At 30.0% G+C, this 17,319-nt stretch overlaps 1 protein-coding gene across 3 annotated transcripts in view; it reads right to left on the reverse strand.

Moving 5' to 3' along the window:
- Positions 1-1,145: 1,145 nt before the first annotated feature.
- LOC114936101 (uncharacterized) overlaps positions 1,146-17,319 on the reverse strand; it is a 243,057-nt gene continuing 226,883 nt past the window's right edge. For 2 of the 3 annotated variants that reach the window (XM_029309126.2, XM_029309128.2), the window contains exon 11: positions 1,146-5,209. The gene's annotated coding sequence lies outside the window, so the exon portion shown is untranslated. Of the gene's footprint in view, positions 5,210-13,890; positions 14,195-17,319 lie in introns of those variants that run through there. The other variant, XM_029309127.2, reaches the window with a different exon arrangement.

Raw genomic sequence — 17,319 nt, forward strand, 5'->3', positions numbered from 1 at the left:
ATTTAGTTTCACATCATAAAACATATAATATAATAACAAGCAACTATTGATTGCAATTTAATTTAGACTTTAATATTCCTCCCTCCTTCTCTTTCTCTCTCTCTCTCTCTCCCTTTGTCTTTTTTTCTGTTAAATATACTCTCTAGTGGCAGTAATAAGTTCCACGGAAATTCTCTCCGCCCAATAATCTTAGAATCGTTGAAAAGTTATATTTGAAACATTGTTACGATACTTATTCTTGATTATTGTGGTAGACAAGCCTAATTAATCTACTGATCAACAAGTGAATAATGAACAAAAGAAGAAGTACCGATCGTGCCTAATAATAATCACAGGATATAACTGCAGGACATCAAACATTTCTGTTCTCACCTCGCACGTTGCTCATAATCTTCTCTCGTGTGGGAAAATGTACGACTTACGACTCTCTTGACGGCCATGTTTTCGCCACTTCGTAAATCTCCGATTGAGATTTTTTATTACTTTTCTGTCTACCATATCTCCACAAAATATTAATAAGATAACAAGAAGAAAAACGCCATATTTACATATAAAAATATATCTTATCGTGATTGAGTCTATATTAATATACATATATATGTATGTATATACATATACTAAATATTTATATGCGTGTATATGTATATGTATATACATATATATAATATATTATGAATATATATAGATAAAACTTCTCTTAACGTACGCCGCGATTCGTTTGATACGTTTCCACACATCACAAGTTTCTTGGTAATCCGATGTACAATAATTTAATTTCGATAAGTAATGCAATAACACATAAGAAGAATGGTCCAATTTGAAAAATGTTCCATATTATTTGTTTTTAATTTTAATTTTTTTCGTAAAATTGTCTGTCGAATTTGCAATCTTGATTAAATAATTATCGTGAAATAACACATATACACATTCTTATAATCTTTATCAGGGAAACTTAGAAACAAATTATAAAGATTTGATTATTTTTTTACATTTCTCCTAACGTATTTAACATATATATATTTCTTCATGAAAAACAAAATATTTTTAATTATAATAATTATATAATAATACAAAGTACAGAAAATCTTATCAATTAAAATAAATTGTTTTTTATACAATTATTATTGATAAGAAAATAAGCTTATAATATTGTAGTATAAATTTTGCAATAGCTAAGAAGAGAGAATCAATTATTTTAAAAATCAATTACAAGTAGATTCGAGTTCGCTCTTTTCATTAAAATCATTAAGATTTAAAAGCGACTTAAAATCATGAATTTTCGATGAAATATTTCCAAAAGAAGTCTTCTCAAAGATTAATTTATATCGCGATTCAGAACATTTTGTCGCTATATAAAAACAAATCGATTATTGGCTTCATCGCCTTCAGTTAAAGGTATTCTCTTATAAAATGACAAAATGCGCTTTCTAGTAGAAAAAAAATGTATTTCAAATGCAATTAAATATTCCGTGAAAGGCTACAGGCCAGACCACTTGTGCGAAAAATTGCACGCCTTTCTGTTAACTAGGTCGAGTCTTTGGCTGCTTTTTAGCAAACAAGTAACGAATTCTTCTTGGCACTTACGTCAATACGTATCGCGAATATTGAATAGTCTGCTTTGAATAGTAAAGAAATATGGCATATTGCAGTAAGATAACTAACAAAAAGAAGAGAAAAGAGGACGGGCATTTCCTCGACGCAAAAAGAGAAATATCCTCCTCGGCTGTATCCAAATTGGACCCATCCTCTTTCATATTCTGTACATGGTGTCCTGAACGCGCTGCAAGCGAGAGAGAGAGAGAGAGAGAGAGAGAGAGAGAGAGAGAGAGAGAGAGAGAGAGAGAGAGAGAGGTAGTACTTTTTATACTGTGAAAAGTACCATACAAATCTGTGCTTGTTACGCAGTACATGCACTTCTCCCAAAGAGACTCCATTAACAAAATATTTATTTCTCTACTTCTAGTTTTACTTTTCCACGAAAAAATTTTCATTTCTGTATCATTTATTAACATAATGTAGCTAACTGGAAAAGTTTTTTCAAAGTGAGAATTTAACATTTTTTAAGTTTCCAAAAAATAATTTGAAAATATCTCTCTGTTCGCGTGCAATAAATTTCTCATTCAAAAATATATAGATAGACTTAACGTCAAATGCAAGGATATGCATTGAATAAAAACGCACTGATTTTATGCGTCAATCGCGAGTCTGTATGCATTGGAGATTATCAAAGTGTTGATAGCCATTGAGCTGCGTCACGAGATTATTTTGCTCGTGTGTGTTTTTATTAACTGGCTGCACATGTCGATTGTATGGCACTTTTTTTAAATGAAACGTACATCACCATGATAATTAACGCGTTTCCAGCAGCCGATTTGCTATCTGATTTAAAAACAAAAACGAATCATTAGCGAGCAGTAAACCGGCCATGAATTGTCAAAGTAATGAATAAATATTGCTTGATTCGTTACATAACATTTTTAATTTTTCAAAGTTTCTACTTTAAAATCGTTAATAATCATTATAAGTTTTATTGAAAATTATAAATTTGTTTTCTAAATGATTTATCAAACTGGTAAAATTAAATCTGGTAAAATTAATACAATTATCTATAATATAGTATCCTCAATATTAAATATGATAGATATGCTGAAATTATAAATTAATATATTATATTCTACATTATTTATTATATAATACCATTTATATTTACTTAGTTATTTTTAGATTGAAAGAGATATTCATTTTTGTTTAGTATATTATACTTTTCTTGTTAAATGAAACGATTTATCTTTTTTATCGTAATTTCTTCGCAGATTTTTATTGCACTCTTTTCACGTGAATTACGAAGATTGAATCTCAGATACCACTGTACACTTTCAGGACACCCTGCACAGTTACATTTATGTCAGTACATCTTTATCGTTTTTTTCGAACTTGACCTATTGCCTGAAAGTTATAACAAGGTTCTGCAAGTTTATCCGGTCGAGCGTAAAATCGCGCATGTTCGTTAGTTTCGTTTACGTTCTTCCACATGTATGCAACTCATCTGGTTTCTCTTCCATGCTTCTTTCTACTCTCTTTTGCTTCGTTTTGGCGTGATGCAGCGAGTGGCGCACAAATAATTCACAGCAGTATTTTGAGTGCAGAAGCACTTCTAAAGGGAGTTCCGCGGAATGAAATTACGAAATAGAGTAAGAGAGGAAGAAAGAGAATGAGGGAAAAGGATGGTACAGAGAAACGTCTTTTCGCAACTAGGACGCGTTTGAAGGTCCTTCTCAATTATTTAACGACGTAATGATTATGCTCGAATAAGCCGATAGTTGCGTCGCTGTGTTTACTTCCGATATTTGAGTCGCGACGTAAATGTCTTTATTTTTTCAAAAAGCAGTCATACAAATCGTAATTCAAAGGTCATGTAAACATTAATTAATTAATCCTTTTTGTATGTATTACATACTTTTATAGTTAAAACGACTTTTAATATTTTAACGTTAAAGCGCACTGAAAACTTAATTAAAAATGAAAAAGCATCACAAAATAAAAAATAAAATTAGCAAGAAAATTGAATATCACTATCCGTTCAAAAGTTATCATCTGAAATATGAAAGCATCAGCAGATTTTTGACATTTTTCTTTCCTCGCGTTTAAAATTTTTATCTTCTATTAAAAAGGAAACGACTAATTTTGTGTAAAAAAATTTTAATCAAACATATTTAATTTTACTTGAAATTGTTGATATAAAATGACTACATGTATTCCATGTATTATGACTAATATATAGAAAATAATTGAAGGAAAAAAGTTCATTCTCTACATAAAATTTGAAAACACATAAAAATAGTAATTAACAAAAATAAACAAAAATTTCTCTGTTTATTAAATTTCCTTTTTTTAAATTTCCATGTATATCAGAATATACATTTAAAGATTTTCTTTTTTTGTTTTTAAAATTTAAAAAGCAGACTGATTCTCATCGTTTTAAGCAAATTGAGAGATTTAATTTGATTAATAATGATTTATTGTTTGCAGTTAATTATTTTCTACATCATATTTTATATTGCGTTAAACATATAATTCCTTTTGCAATGGCGAAGCATGCTGAATTTTCTGTGATATTTATTAATATTCAGTATCAGTTTACTATTTAACGATGTTGATTATGGCTTTTGTTTTCTGAGAGAAATAACGTTTACAATAAAAATTAATATTATATATAGTGAAAATATTTTATCGAAACAATACAGATTAGATTTATAAAATATCTCAAATTAATTGTGATAAACCGAAGCAATTAGAGTTCATCAATTAAAAGGCACAGTACATTTTCAGATACTTTGGTGAATAGTGGAAATATTTTAATAATTTACTCGAACATTTATCATACATAAAATTGTTAAAAGTATTTCACAAATATTTTATATTTTGTATTAATCGAACTTGCAATACACCATGAATCATTATTATTACATTTTTAATAATAATATCTGTGTGTATTTATTTCGTGTTTATGAGGAATATTTTAAATAAGTTCATCTCGCTATTATATCAAGCTTTTGAGAAAATAAGACTTCGCGTTAAGAGAAGGGCATTTCTTCGTAAATAAAATTCTGAAGGATACTATATATATTGCAACCTGTCATTGGCTTCGCCATCACAGCACCCCGTCTTGTCTTATCGACACACGGATTTTCCTCACTATTAGACAGCGATGAGCAAAAAGTGTCCAAGTCTTCGATTTTTCTCACAACTTATCTCAATGAAAATAACTTAACAAACTGTACAGTGGCCCACTTTTAATAAAATTTTACCTCGATGAAGAATCTTCCATTCACCATCTTCTCGAGATTGTTGAGGGTTCCTGCTATGATTTTTATACACTACTTGGATTCCTGTCGGAATCGTTATAGTATCAGCTTCCGATGTTCGAGCTCCTTGAGGCTACATATTTGCGGAGATGTGTGTAACACTGTAAATCTTTGCGACACGAGGTACCGTACGATACTACATCGATCACATCGAGATCGGATCGTGCGATGCGCACCGATTCACCACTGATCGAGGTGATGATGTGTAATCTCGATGATGAGCATACAATCCGCCGCATCATTGCACTGAACTGCATTGTTGCATCTGTGGCACCTGCCTGTCTGCATCCGTCGAGACGTGCAAATGCATCCGGAATAAAAATCCAGACACTGGATGAAATAATCTGGAAAAGAAAAAGATACGACGTTTGCACGTTTTATTATAATGAAACATTGAGAAAATAAAAAATACATTTTTTTATCATACAGAAATAATGTACATTATATAATTGATTTTATTGTTAATATTTTTTTAACAATTGTTGTTTTATAGTTATATATTTAATAAACGCATATTGTGTTCTAGATATATTGAGAAAAACAAATAGATTTATATATATATATATATATATATATATATATATATATATATAAAGCGAAAGAGAGTAATTGTGTCATTTGTGTATTGTGGTAGAGATAACAATGAAATAATTTTCTTCGAAATATATACTGGATGTCCGTATTTTTATAAGGATTTGTTAATTAATTTAAGTCTAATACCAGAACAAATCAATAACATAAATAAAAAGAAATTACGGAGACATTCTGAATATATAATCGCGGAATTTCCTATTTTGCATTTGCATTTGCATTTGCTAATTAATTAGAAAAATTACAAAAGAATTGTTATAAACTATAAGACAGATAAAAAAGCATTACAGAGTTCGCTTTTCCTAGAATTACACAAACGTGTAATTACGCACGACTTTATTGGATATTTAAGAATATTCAGTCTCATTTATTATTCATTTTAATGGCAAATTTTTCATTAAATTTATAGCCAACTTTTTTATAAGAATTTAACACAAGACAATTTTTTATTTTTCTTTTCTATACTATTTTAATGTTTATTTAAAATTAAATTTTCGTATAGTCAATTTCAAATATTTATAACACAAAGATTGTTAAGATTTCCAAATTTTTGTTTAAAAGAAAGTCGATTCAAAATTCCAAAAATCTTTCTCTATTTCTCTCTCTCTCTCTCTCTCTCTCATAAAACACGATAATGTTTGAATAATTTATACAATGTAGTTTGAAAAAAAGAAACATTATTTTACATCGTGTATTGTCTTACTTCATCTTCGCCTTATCTTGCCGCGCAATCGTTTGCCTTGCCGGAGAAAAAGCATCGTGTACGAGCAAACGCTTCCGGAGAAAAAAAGCTCGTATTATCATGATCTTGCTCTCGGCGCGCATTTGACTCACAGAAAAGATTACTTCCCTTATCCGTTCTCTTCGCCCGGGAATTCGGTCGCAAAGACTGCTGTTTACGCGATCGATGGTAATGCGCGTGCGAGGGTGTGTGTACGTTCGCTTCACGTCGTGGATGAGAATTACATATTAGGTCGGTGGAAGGGCGGCGGCGGATGAGTGGCTGTATAGAGTTTAAGTACGTTTCATTTGAATATATTAATTATTCATTTTACATGCCGCGGAAGCCGCGTATCGCGTTAATCCACGTGCGATTACCGAGTATGTTGAGCACGATTCCACGTCGATCGCAATTCATTGCTCGCACTATGCACGCTAAAATCATTTGCACAGCGTCGATGCTAAATTGCTGCTCTTATTAATTCTTATATTTACATTTCTATTGGAGAAAAGCCTTATGATATTCCATATACATTTTTTTTAAACAGTCGAAAAATTTGGAACGATATGTCACTTTAATCAAGATATAAATATGAATTGAAGAATAGTTTGATATTCTGTGTATTTTCAATACAAAGTTTTATTATTTCTAGTAAACATTATTTTCAAAGGAAAGAATTTTTATATATGTATTTCTCATTGATGTTGCAATCAAATTTAAAAGCCTAATCATGGATTTCCCAAATTCCAGAATTTGAAAAAATTTTACAAGTATTTTTATCTTCTCTTTTTTTATCTTTCTTATAAAAAAATTTAAATTCCTATAAAACTGCTTTAAGCGAAAGATTTGACACTTGATTTTATCTTCATGGTTTAATACAACAGTAAATATCATTATTCAAATAATTGTTGTAAATTTAAACAAGTCTTATATTATAAATTTTAATTATAAAAAATTGCATATGATGTTTTAAATATTGCAATATCGACATTAATCATCCCTAATTATCAATATTCATCGGGAACAAACAAGTTTATTAATAGAAGTTTATTCGCCACATTTTATTAATTTAAATATAGTATTAAATATTATATTAAATATTTAGAATACATTATACGTGCATAACATTGTCACGAATACGTTTTGAAATTTAGCACGCTATTAATATCTAAGTATGTATAAATAATACAATGTTTGACAATATCGACTAACACATTGTTAATTTACAGCTTAGTAATCTATCTCAATAGCATTGTATATTAATTTAGATTTTAATAAATATAGTTAATAAATAAATCAAATGAGAAGGAGGGAGATATACCTGCAGAAATACATCATATATTATCCTATACTGTAATTGTTCGATAATTATGTCTGCAGTATATCGTAATATAAGTAATAATAGATGTGTAGTAAACAAATACATCATCAATCTCAGTCATCGCAAGCAATGGTTATCGATCACTTTAAGATAATATATAATGTATTACCAAATTTATTCATACGATTATATTTCTATAATATCTTGTTGTTCATAGATCAATAATTTTCTAATATCTGTTTCGCAAAAATATTTAATATAATATGCATCTAATTAACAATATATGTATGTGTATGTATAAAATGCATATAACATGCGTATAATTAATAATGTGTAAATTTAATATTCGTGGATAAAAAAACGGATAAAAAACATATCCAAATAAAACTATATTAATAAAACAAAGTGATAAATATAAGGCCAACTTATCGAGCTGAATATTCGAGATGTTCAGTCAACTACCATTTATTACATGTATAAATTATAAACTACAGTCATTATATTATATTAAAACTAACGCAAATTAACGCAAATTACAATCATTCTATAAACGTTTCGACCGCACGCGGTCTTCTTCAGTATAATTATTGAAAAATAAATTCTTACAATTCATATGATATCGAAATTTAATTATAGTTATTCAGAATCGAGAGTTTTTGAGCAATTAACGCGTGTTTCAATCCGTCCTGTCCAACAATGTTCGCCTCGATATGATCTCTGATTTTGTTCAGATCTTGGATGATTTCATCGTTAATATGCGAGAAATTAACCCGTACCGTAGGCGCTGCGATTAATAAAAAATTACCGATCAACGTATGTCCAAATTATAATATATAACCCCTACAATTGGTAGTATGCTTACCTATCATCGTTCTTCTTGACAATTTTGCTACTTATTAACAGTTATTAAGGATGACACTTAACAAACAACAATACAGAAAGACAGCTCATTTTAAACTCTACTTGATCGGAGAGCGTGCGTGTTTATATATGATCTAATATCTATGTTTTACTCGTTAATGTCCTATTTGTCCTATTATTATTTATTGTTCGCCAATATATCCAAAATATCAAAATACGACTCGCTAAGTAACTCAGTATCTTTGTTTAAATTTAGTCCATTTTTTTGTTCCTTGATATGTAGCATCTCAGAAATGAGTCTTTTATAATAATTATTTTCGTTGTCCATGATCTTAACATTGTCCCAATTAAAAGTATGATGTTCATTTATTATGTGTTCAGAAATTACTGAATGTTTCGTTGAGTCCAACCTAATATTATTTTTATGTTCTTTTATTCGCGTCTGCAATTGCCTCTTTGTTTGGCCTACATAAGATGCATTACAATTATTGCAACTGATCTTATAAACCACATTCGAATTGCATGGATGTTTAGTTTTATCTTTCTGTGCTTTAATAATATTATCCAGTTTGTTGAGACATCTATACCCTACCATACAATTTTTATTTTTCACCGAGGAAACAATCATTTCTGAGACCCTATCTATATACGGAATGACAAAGAATTTTTTATTAACCGAGTCATTTCTTATACTTTTTGTTCTTTCTATGTTGGCCTGTCTCTCTAAAATGCTCCCCTTAGATATGATGTGTTCTATCCGATGATTAATTTTGTTAAAAATCAGATCAAGAGGGTAACCATTGCTTCTGAGTATATTAATAATTAACTCCAAATTTTTATTAAAAAATAGTGGATGTGATAGCAATAGACATCTGTCTACAAGGTTATATATTATTCCAATTTTGTGGCATAATGGGTGGTTTGAATAAAATGATAACGTCCTTCCTGAGAAGGTTTCTTTTTGATACCAGTCTATATATATTTTGTTATTAATAATTTTAAGTGATAAATCTAAGAAATTCAAGCTATGATTAACCTCTTGTTCGACCGTGAATTTAAGTCTTTCATGATAGTTGTTAAAATTATTCACAATCTGAGTCATATTAGTCATAGAGGTGGCCACTATTATGTCATCCACATAACGAAAATAAAACAAACATTCCAAATTCAACGCTTTGAGAACTGTATCCTCAAGATCTTGCATAACCAGGTCTGCAATAATTGGTGATAACGGTGACCCCATAGGGGTCCCAAACGTCTGTTTATAAATTATGTCATCAAATGTAAAATATGTAGAAGTCAGTATGAATTTTATACCCCCCAAAAATTCGTTTTTCGGTATTTTAGTATTTATTCCAATGTGATCCCATCTATCGTTAATACCGTCAATCGCAAGATCCAGAGGAACGTTCGTAAACAAAGACACCACATCCAAGGAAAACATCCTATCATTCTCATCAATCTTTTTACCAGACAATATGCTGTACAAATCAAAACTATTATTAATATGACTTTTCGCTTTGGGTAGGCTAGTTCGTAAGGTGTTTTGTAAAAACGAAGCCAGCGAGTATAGAGCCGTATCAACCGATGAAACTATGATTCTAACCGGATAGTTTTCCTTATGGATTTTAGGTAATCCATACGCTTTTGGAAGGAGAGAATCACTACAACGTAATTTATAATATTCGTTTTTTGAAATATAATCTTCCTTAAGCCATCTCTTCAACAAACCATTCAAATCGTTCTCTATTTTTTTGCACGGATTTTTTTTAACAATAGTGTAAGTGTTGACATCTTTTAAAACGTTTTCCATTTTGTTAATATAATAAGATCTATCCATCGCGACCGTAGCATTACCTTTGTCCGCGCGTGTGAATAGAACATTCGGATTGTCTTTACAAAATTTTATTAAATCTCTGTGTGCACCAAGTAATTTTTGTTGACTTACGTCATTTTTATCCTTCGTGTTAAGAAGTTGTGCAAATTTTGGAACCGCGATATTTCTGATCGTTGTGAGATTATTAATATTATTTCGTTTGCTATTACTCTCTATGTCCTTGATAAATTCATGTATCGCTGTTTTTTTACTAATATTCGGAAGACAGAATTTATCACCCATTTGCAACAGATTAGATACGTTAGGCGGAATGTCTGTGTTGGATAGATTAACAAACCATTTTTTATTAGTATTTTCCAAAGGGTTAATTGTATCATTGAGAAATTTATTGGCTTCAATGTGTATATTGATCTCCTTGGCATCATTAGTGATTGCCCTGAGAGAATTTTGTGATATTTTCGTCGGTTGTGAAGTTTCAAAATGTAAAGAACAATGTATATCTATAGGTTTGATGCTGTTGATATACTTGTAGTATTGTTTTCTCTTAAGCCAATTGAATTTCTTTTCGTGTGCAGTAACCAATCTGTTGTGGCAATTTTTAAAAGCAATGTTATGATGTTCGAAAATTCTATTCCACGCGAGTACAGGCAAACGATTAAATAACCCGCTAGTGAGATGAAAAATCCTATTTTGTAATGACTCTACCTGTCTATGCAAATCAAAAATTTCAATGCTCATCGCATTTGTTTTGAACTTGTACAACATACTATCTAGTCTTCTGATTGATCTGTGATGAAAAACGTTAAATTTAATGCGGCAAAAACCTTCCAAATGTGTAGGAAAAACATCGCTATTTTTACAATTTCTTAAAAATTCCAATTTTGCTCTCGCTCTTATTAACAAGTAGTTCGCATTAATCCATTGTTTAAAATAATCTGCGGTTATTCTTCCAAAAACTCTATGAATAAAATTAAAATTAAAATAGTAATCAGTCCGTTTTGTGTTAAATTGACGCATTGTAAGGCCAGCGTATATTAAAAATAAATTAATACAAATTGTCGCTCGTGTATTGAAAACAAAGTGATAAATATAAGGCCAACTTATCGAGCTGAATATTCGAGATGTTCAGTCAACTACCATTTATTACATGTATAAATTATAAACTACAGTCATTATATTATATTAAAACTAACGCAAATTAACGCAAATTACAATCATTCTATAAACGTTTCGACCGCACGCGGCCTTCTTCAGTATAATTATTGAAAAATAAATTCTTACAATTCATATGATATCGAAATTTAATTATAGTTATTCAGAATCGAGAGTTTTTGAGCAATTAACACGCGTTAATTGCTCAAAAACTCTCGATTCTGAATAACTATAATTAAATTTCGATATCATATGAATTGTAAGAATTTATTTTTCAATAATTATACTGAAGAAGACCGCGTGCGGTCGAAACGTTTATAGAATGATTGTAATTTGCGTTAATTTGCGTTAGTTTTAATATAATATGATAACTGTAGTTTATAATTTATACATGTAATAAATGGTAGTTGACTGAACATCTCGAATATTCAGCTCGATAAGTTGGCCTTATATTTATCACTTTGTTTTCAATACACGAGCGACAATTTGTATTAATTTATTTTTTATATTAATAAATATATAAAAAAAAATACAATAAAGCAGCTTTATTTTATCGTATTTTTTAGTATAATTTCTTCAATTTGTACGCAAGAATAATTCGACCAGATATTTACCAGAACAGAGAAATGTATGTTATAATATAATTTCATCTTTAACGATTCAAATTTCATTAACATTTACTTTCATTTAAGCATGATTAAATATGACAGTATTATATTACACGGTGAAGAGAGAGAGAGAGAGAAGATTTATTTTTAATATGAAAAATAAATTCGGGATCGAAACGGGTTAATAACTTCTACAGGCAATTTTAGCTATTCTATTCTTCGCGGTTCATCGATGCATCGCTCCCGTTATTCCGCGTCGCCGAAGATCGTTCGCAAAATAAGTTGCTCATATATCCGCGATATCCGCGAAAGCGGAAACCATTTTTTCGCACGCCGCCGCACCGCGCCGGTGAAAATATAATAATATATCCGCAAACATTGTCCCTTCATGTCGAAGGAAATATTACCGATAAAACAGGAAAATAAATTTCGATTACCTGCGTTGCTGGAATGAGAAAAAGAGGTGGCGGTTCCACGCGGAAATGCCGATCGTGCTGGGTTACAACGAATAGAGCAAACAGTTCGCGGTCCACCCACAATATATGTATATATATTGTATGTATATATGTATATATATAATAGATATTATTTAAATTCTGCGGTTCGGGCAAAAGACCAGCACGTTGTGGCTCGCTGTTGGATATTGATATTATTTCGTTTTACTGCAGCGTGAGTGCGAGCGGAAATGGGAGTGAGAGATTATTGGTATGTCATATATGTATACAGGGTGTTCCACAAACTGTGATCTTAACTTTACTGATGTAAAGCGAAAGAATTGAACCCCATTCTTATAAATATTGAAGTTTCAAGAATTGATTCACTTATTGGTATCGTGTTTGTTTTCACTATTTCTCTTTATTTAACTTTAGCACAGAAGTTTCAAGAGAGTTGATGCTTTTCTATTGCTAGTAAGAATAAGAAACTTTGGGGTGGTTAATTCGATTTATTAAAAAATGGGGGTTAGACCGTTTTCACGCCTCATATATCCTTCGCTCAATTCTCTCAAGAGCAAATATAATCGTAAAATTATTTAATATTAAAAATAGAATCATTTTTAAGGAATTATGTATTTAAAAAATACACGTTGCTAATAGCAGTACGTTTTTCAATTTATTTCTTATAAATTTTAATAAACATTTAATTTCAGAAACGTATTGTTAAGATCTTTAACGTCAATAAAGAAGGAATTGCATCGACTTATCTTGTCAGATTCCCAATACATAAAAATTAGATTTGAAATTTGTGGAGGACATATGTGGCTAAAAGGATTTTGAGAGATCTGGTATATTTGTACGTAACAGAAATATGTATATATGTGCACATATAGTAATCAGAGAATATGCAGACGTCGCAACCGGTACATTATAGTATATATTCCATATTTGCAAAAATTGCAGTCGCTGTTACAGACTAAACGAGACACTCATATAAACTGACATAGTTGATTGTTCGTTTATCATCGTTATATATATTATATAAAAAGAATTAATGAATAACTGCGATACAAAAAAGAGACTATAATTGTCAAATTTTAGGAAAATGCAATTGTAAATTCTCTCTATAAATTGACGAAAAAGTCAATAAAAAGTTTTATTCAACTATTTATGATTGTAAACAATATAAAATGTTTTAACAGTTATTTTGATAGCAAACATGTAAACGATCATTTAAATAACTCGCTTAAATATTTTGCAAATATAATTTGTATTTTTGTAATCATAATATTGACTTGTTAAAAATTCATAATCGTTTTACACCAACAGATCTTTTTGCGCAAAAAAATGTATGTAAAAATGCAAAAAAATATATCGAATGTAACTAATAGAAACATGATTTTACATGATTTAAGATTTACACTACATATATGTTCCATATATTATAATATAATATTATTAATAATATCGCAACCAATTTAAAATTTCAATAATATAAAGCTGCTGCAAAAGTTATGCAATCAATATACAAGTTAAAACATTGAAAAATATGGGCAAATATCGGAGTTTCTTGTTAACAATAGCACGACATATCTCTTCTTATCTAATGATGTGAGTATAAAATCGAGTTGCTTTTTAAGCGGGTGCGCATTTATGAAAGCGTTTGATATTTTTTATCTCTTACCTTTAACTGACAGATAGTTCAAACGAACATCGTCAGAGATTTGTCAACGTTCGGATAACCGTATCGAATATCTATCCATGGATTTTTACCCTTTTGAGTTTCAAGTTTCTCTCTTTCTCTCTGTCAAGCAATACAATAGAACAATATATGAATTTTTTGTTAAAAATATACCTGATATATCTTGACTTAATTTCATATTTCAATCTTAATGAAGAAATGCTTTTGCAATTATTAATCTATTCTTTTTAATTATTAATCTTTCTGCGAATAAAAATATTCGTGAAGAAATTAATATTACTCAGGTATCCAATGCATTTAATTGTAAAATATCGCTGTAATATTTATCCAATTCTACATATAATGAGATGTAATATCAAAATTCTGAGATTTCCGGTGTAATTCAAACAATAGTCGTATAATTAAAAGTTAATATTTTTCACAATTAGCATTTAAGATAATCATAATTAAATTATAAAAATCATGTGTCAAATAAAATGTACTTTTTAATATCAGAAATAATAAAAATGAATTTGTCATGCAATGTGTTTTGTAGCGTCTATAAAAAAAAGTAATATGTTTGGGAGAGAAATATATGAAGATTTTTTCAATATAATTATACACATAACGCGAAAATAATAACTTTAATTAAAATAATATCTTTGCACTCTGTTTAATACAATAATTAATGCCGCGTATTAAATAACCATCATAATTTGCATACGATTCTATTACTAATTAACTGAAAAATTGAACAATTTGCATGATGCGCTGCTTCATTTCGGTCATCATCAGGAAATGCAATAAGAAGTCGATTAATAATTTCGATTATTCTATCATTGCTCTATCCGTTAAATTTCCATTATTCATATGGCGTGTCGTATTTCCCCTTCTCGCCGAAATCGTGTACTTTTTTTTTTACACGTACGTGCGCTCTTAATGAATCCAATGAACACTTTGCAGTTTTATTGATTCTCCGCTTGTGGTGTTCGGCTATTTGGACTGCGGCCAAGCGCGGCAAAAAGAATTCGCGCGTTTGAATGTACATGAAAAGCCGCCGTGTTTATTCGTTAAACGGATGAATTCGTTTATCAGCGCGAGCACCGGTTAATTTGAAACCGGAAACCTCCTGACAAATAACCTCCTGACCGTTCTCCCTTTCCCCTTTCGCTCTTCGCGCCAATAAAATCAGTTAATCACTTCGATAATCGATGAGCCGTAACCAGCAATTAGACAATTATTATTGACAAACGATGTGTCACAAAATAAATAGCAGTCTTTATGAATTCCAGAGGCGAACGCGCCGCTGAGAGGCCGATTCCGCGCTCGGACAATATATTGATCCGGTATTAAAAACTACCACTAATTGTAAGCGGTAGCTATTTGTTGTATTAAACATCGTGGAATTTGAACCGGGAAATATATTACGTGACAATGACATAATTTATACAACGCGAACGTAAATCTAAATCTCGTGGCGCATAATATGTATAAAACATAATATTGCGATTTAATTAATTGATGATGTTGGCTCGTCTTTTCATTAATGTAAAATTTTAGAAATATAAATACGATTTTGTATCATTACTATATTTTGTGGAATATTCGTATTTGCGAACGCAGTATATTTGCGAATGCAACAAGAGCCTAATCAAAAGGGACGGGTGTAAGCGAAATTTCCATTAACTAATCAAATAAATACTTGAAGCATTTGAGTTCACAGATCCGTCAAAGACTGATTGATACTAAATTCTAATTAGGGTTAAATAATATCAACAAGCAAGTACAAAGTGTCAAATTCGACAATTCGTTTGTTAATGACTGGCAAGCAGTTGAAAGGAAACCTAATTCACTTAAAATTTACCACATTAAAGCGCTGTTTTATTGATACATCGTAGCGCGATGGATTCGTTAGTCGCATGAGTCGGCACAGAAGAATATAGGTAATGAAACTTTAATCAAACGTGAATTAATTTATAAGTTAATCCAGTTTAAAGTTCCTTTTCCGACGATCGGGAAAATTTCGGTGCCGAATTATCGGATCGGTATAAAAGTACATAATTTATTGCATAAAGCAAAAAATGCCTATTGAATTATTAAATGCAGCGACTGACTTTTTTAGTTCATTATTACTCTATCAAGAGCATAAATTTTTGTTCAATAGAAATTTGCGATCTATTAAATCGATCATTTTTTCATCAGATTTTTTTCTCCAGATTGTTATATTTATTTCTGTTTCATAAATGTGTGTGTGTGTGTGTGTGTGTATGCCTCGATTTAATAACTCATACGTTTACGGCTGCTTATTGATCACGTAAAATTGGATAAGTTTTAATTGAAACTTTTTAATCGCGTTTAAATAACAGAGAATAAAAGTTATATCGCTACTAATTTTCAATTTCGACAGGAATTATTTTTAAGTATTTCTTCCCTTGTTTGCCATACGTGCACGCAGATACATATACTGAAACCGGACGTTGTAACCAAGGAAGTTACCTGGCTGATAGCTTAAGCGCAAGTCGGAGTAGACACGTTGAGGGATTTAACGGTAAATCCGCTTTAAGCAGTTTGGAGTGAACAATTGGCACTTGCATCATGCTAATTGACAGTTCTGTATATTGTACATTTATCGCAAAAATATGAAGAATGAGCTATAACGATATTATAATATGAATGATGCACTTCTTTTTATATTAACTCTTTAATTCTCAAAGTATCTTATTATAGGTATTATATCTTTCTTTTTGTAGGTACTTGCAAATAATTGTATAATTGAAAATTTTGTAATCACACGTATGTGATCTGTGATTAGTTTATAAACACATGTTTCAATTTATAATTTAAATAATGTCGTATCATTCCTGATATCTTTACATGCGATGAGAAGAGAGATGAGCAATTAGAAAAACTTTCTCTGTGTGTGTGTAATTCTGTTATTAATTTTCAATATTTTTTTATATTAATTATTATAATTAATTTATTTGATAAAAATGCATTATCAATAATGAAATATAAAATAATTTAAATGCAACACAAACACAGAGAAATTCAAATTCTAAAAGATCTCTTAAGTCTTAACAAGACATAAAATTTTTCAGATTTTAAACTTTGCTTTCTAATTTGTGTTCGTATAAAAAATATATGAACGAATTAATTGTAAATATTAACATAATAAAATTATTTTATTTTGTGTTTCCCTTTCAAATAAAAGTACATCTATATCGACACATTTATATCGGAAAAATTAT

The sequence above is a fragment of the Nylanderia fulva genome, unplaced genomic scaffold, assembly GCF_048542155.1.
Source record: "Nylanderia fulva isolate GAGA-0341 unplaced genomic scaffold, ASM4854215v1 Scaffold19, whole genome shotgun sequence".
Taxonomy (NCBI): domain Eukaryota; kingdom Metazoa; phylum Arthropoda; class Insecta; order Hymenoptera; family Formicidae; genus Nylanderia; species Nylanderia fulva.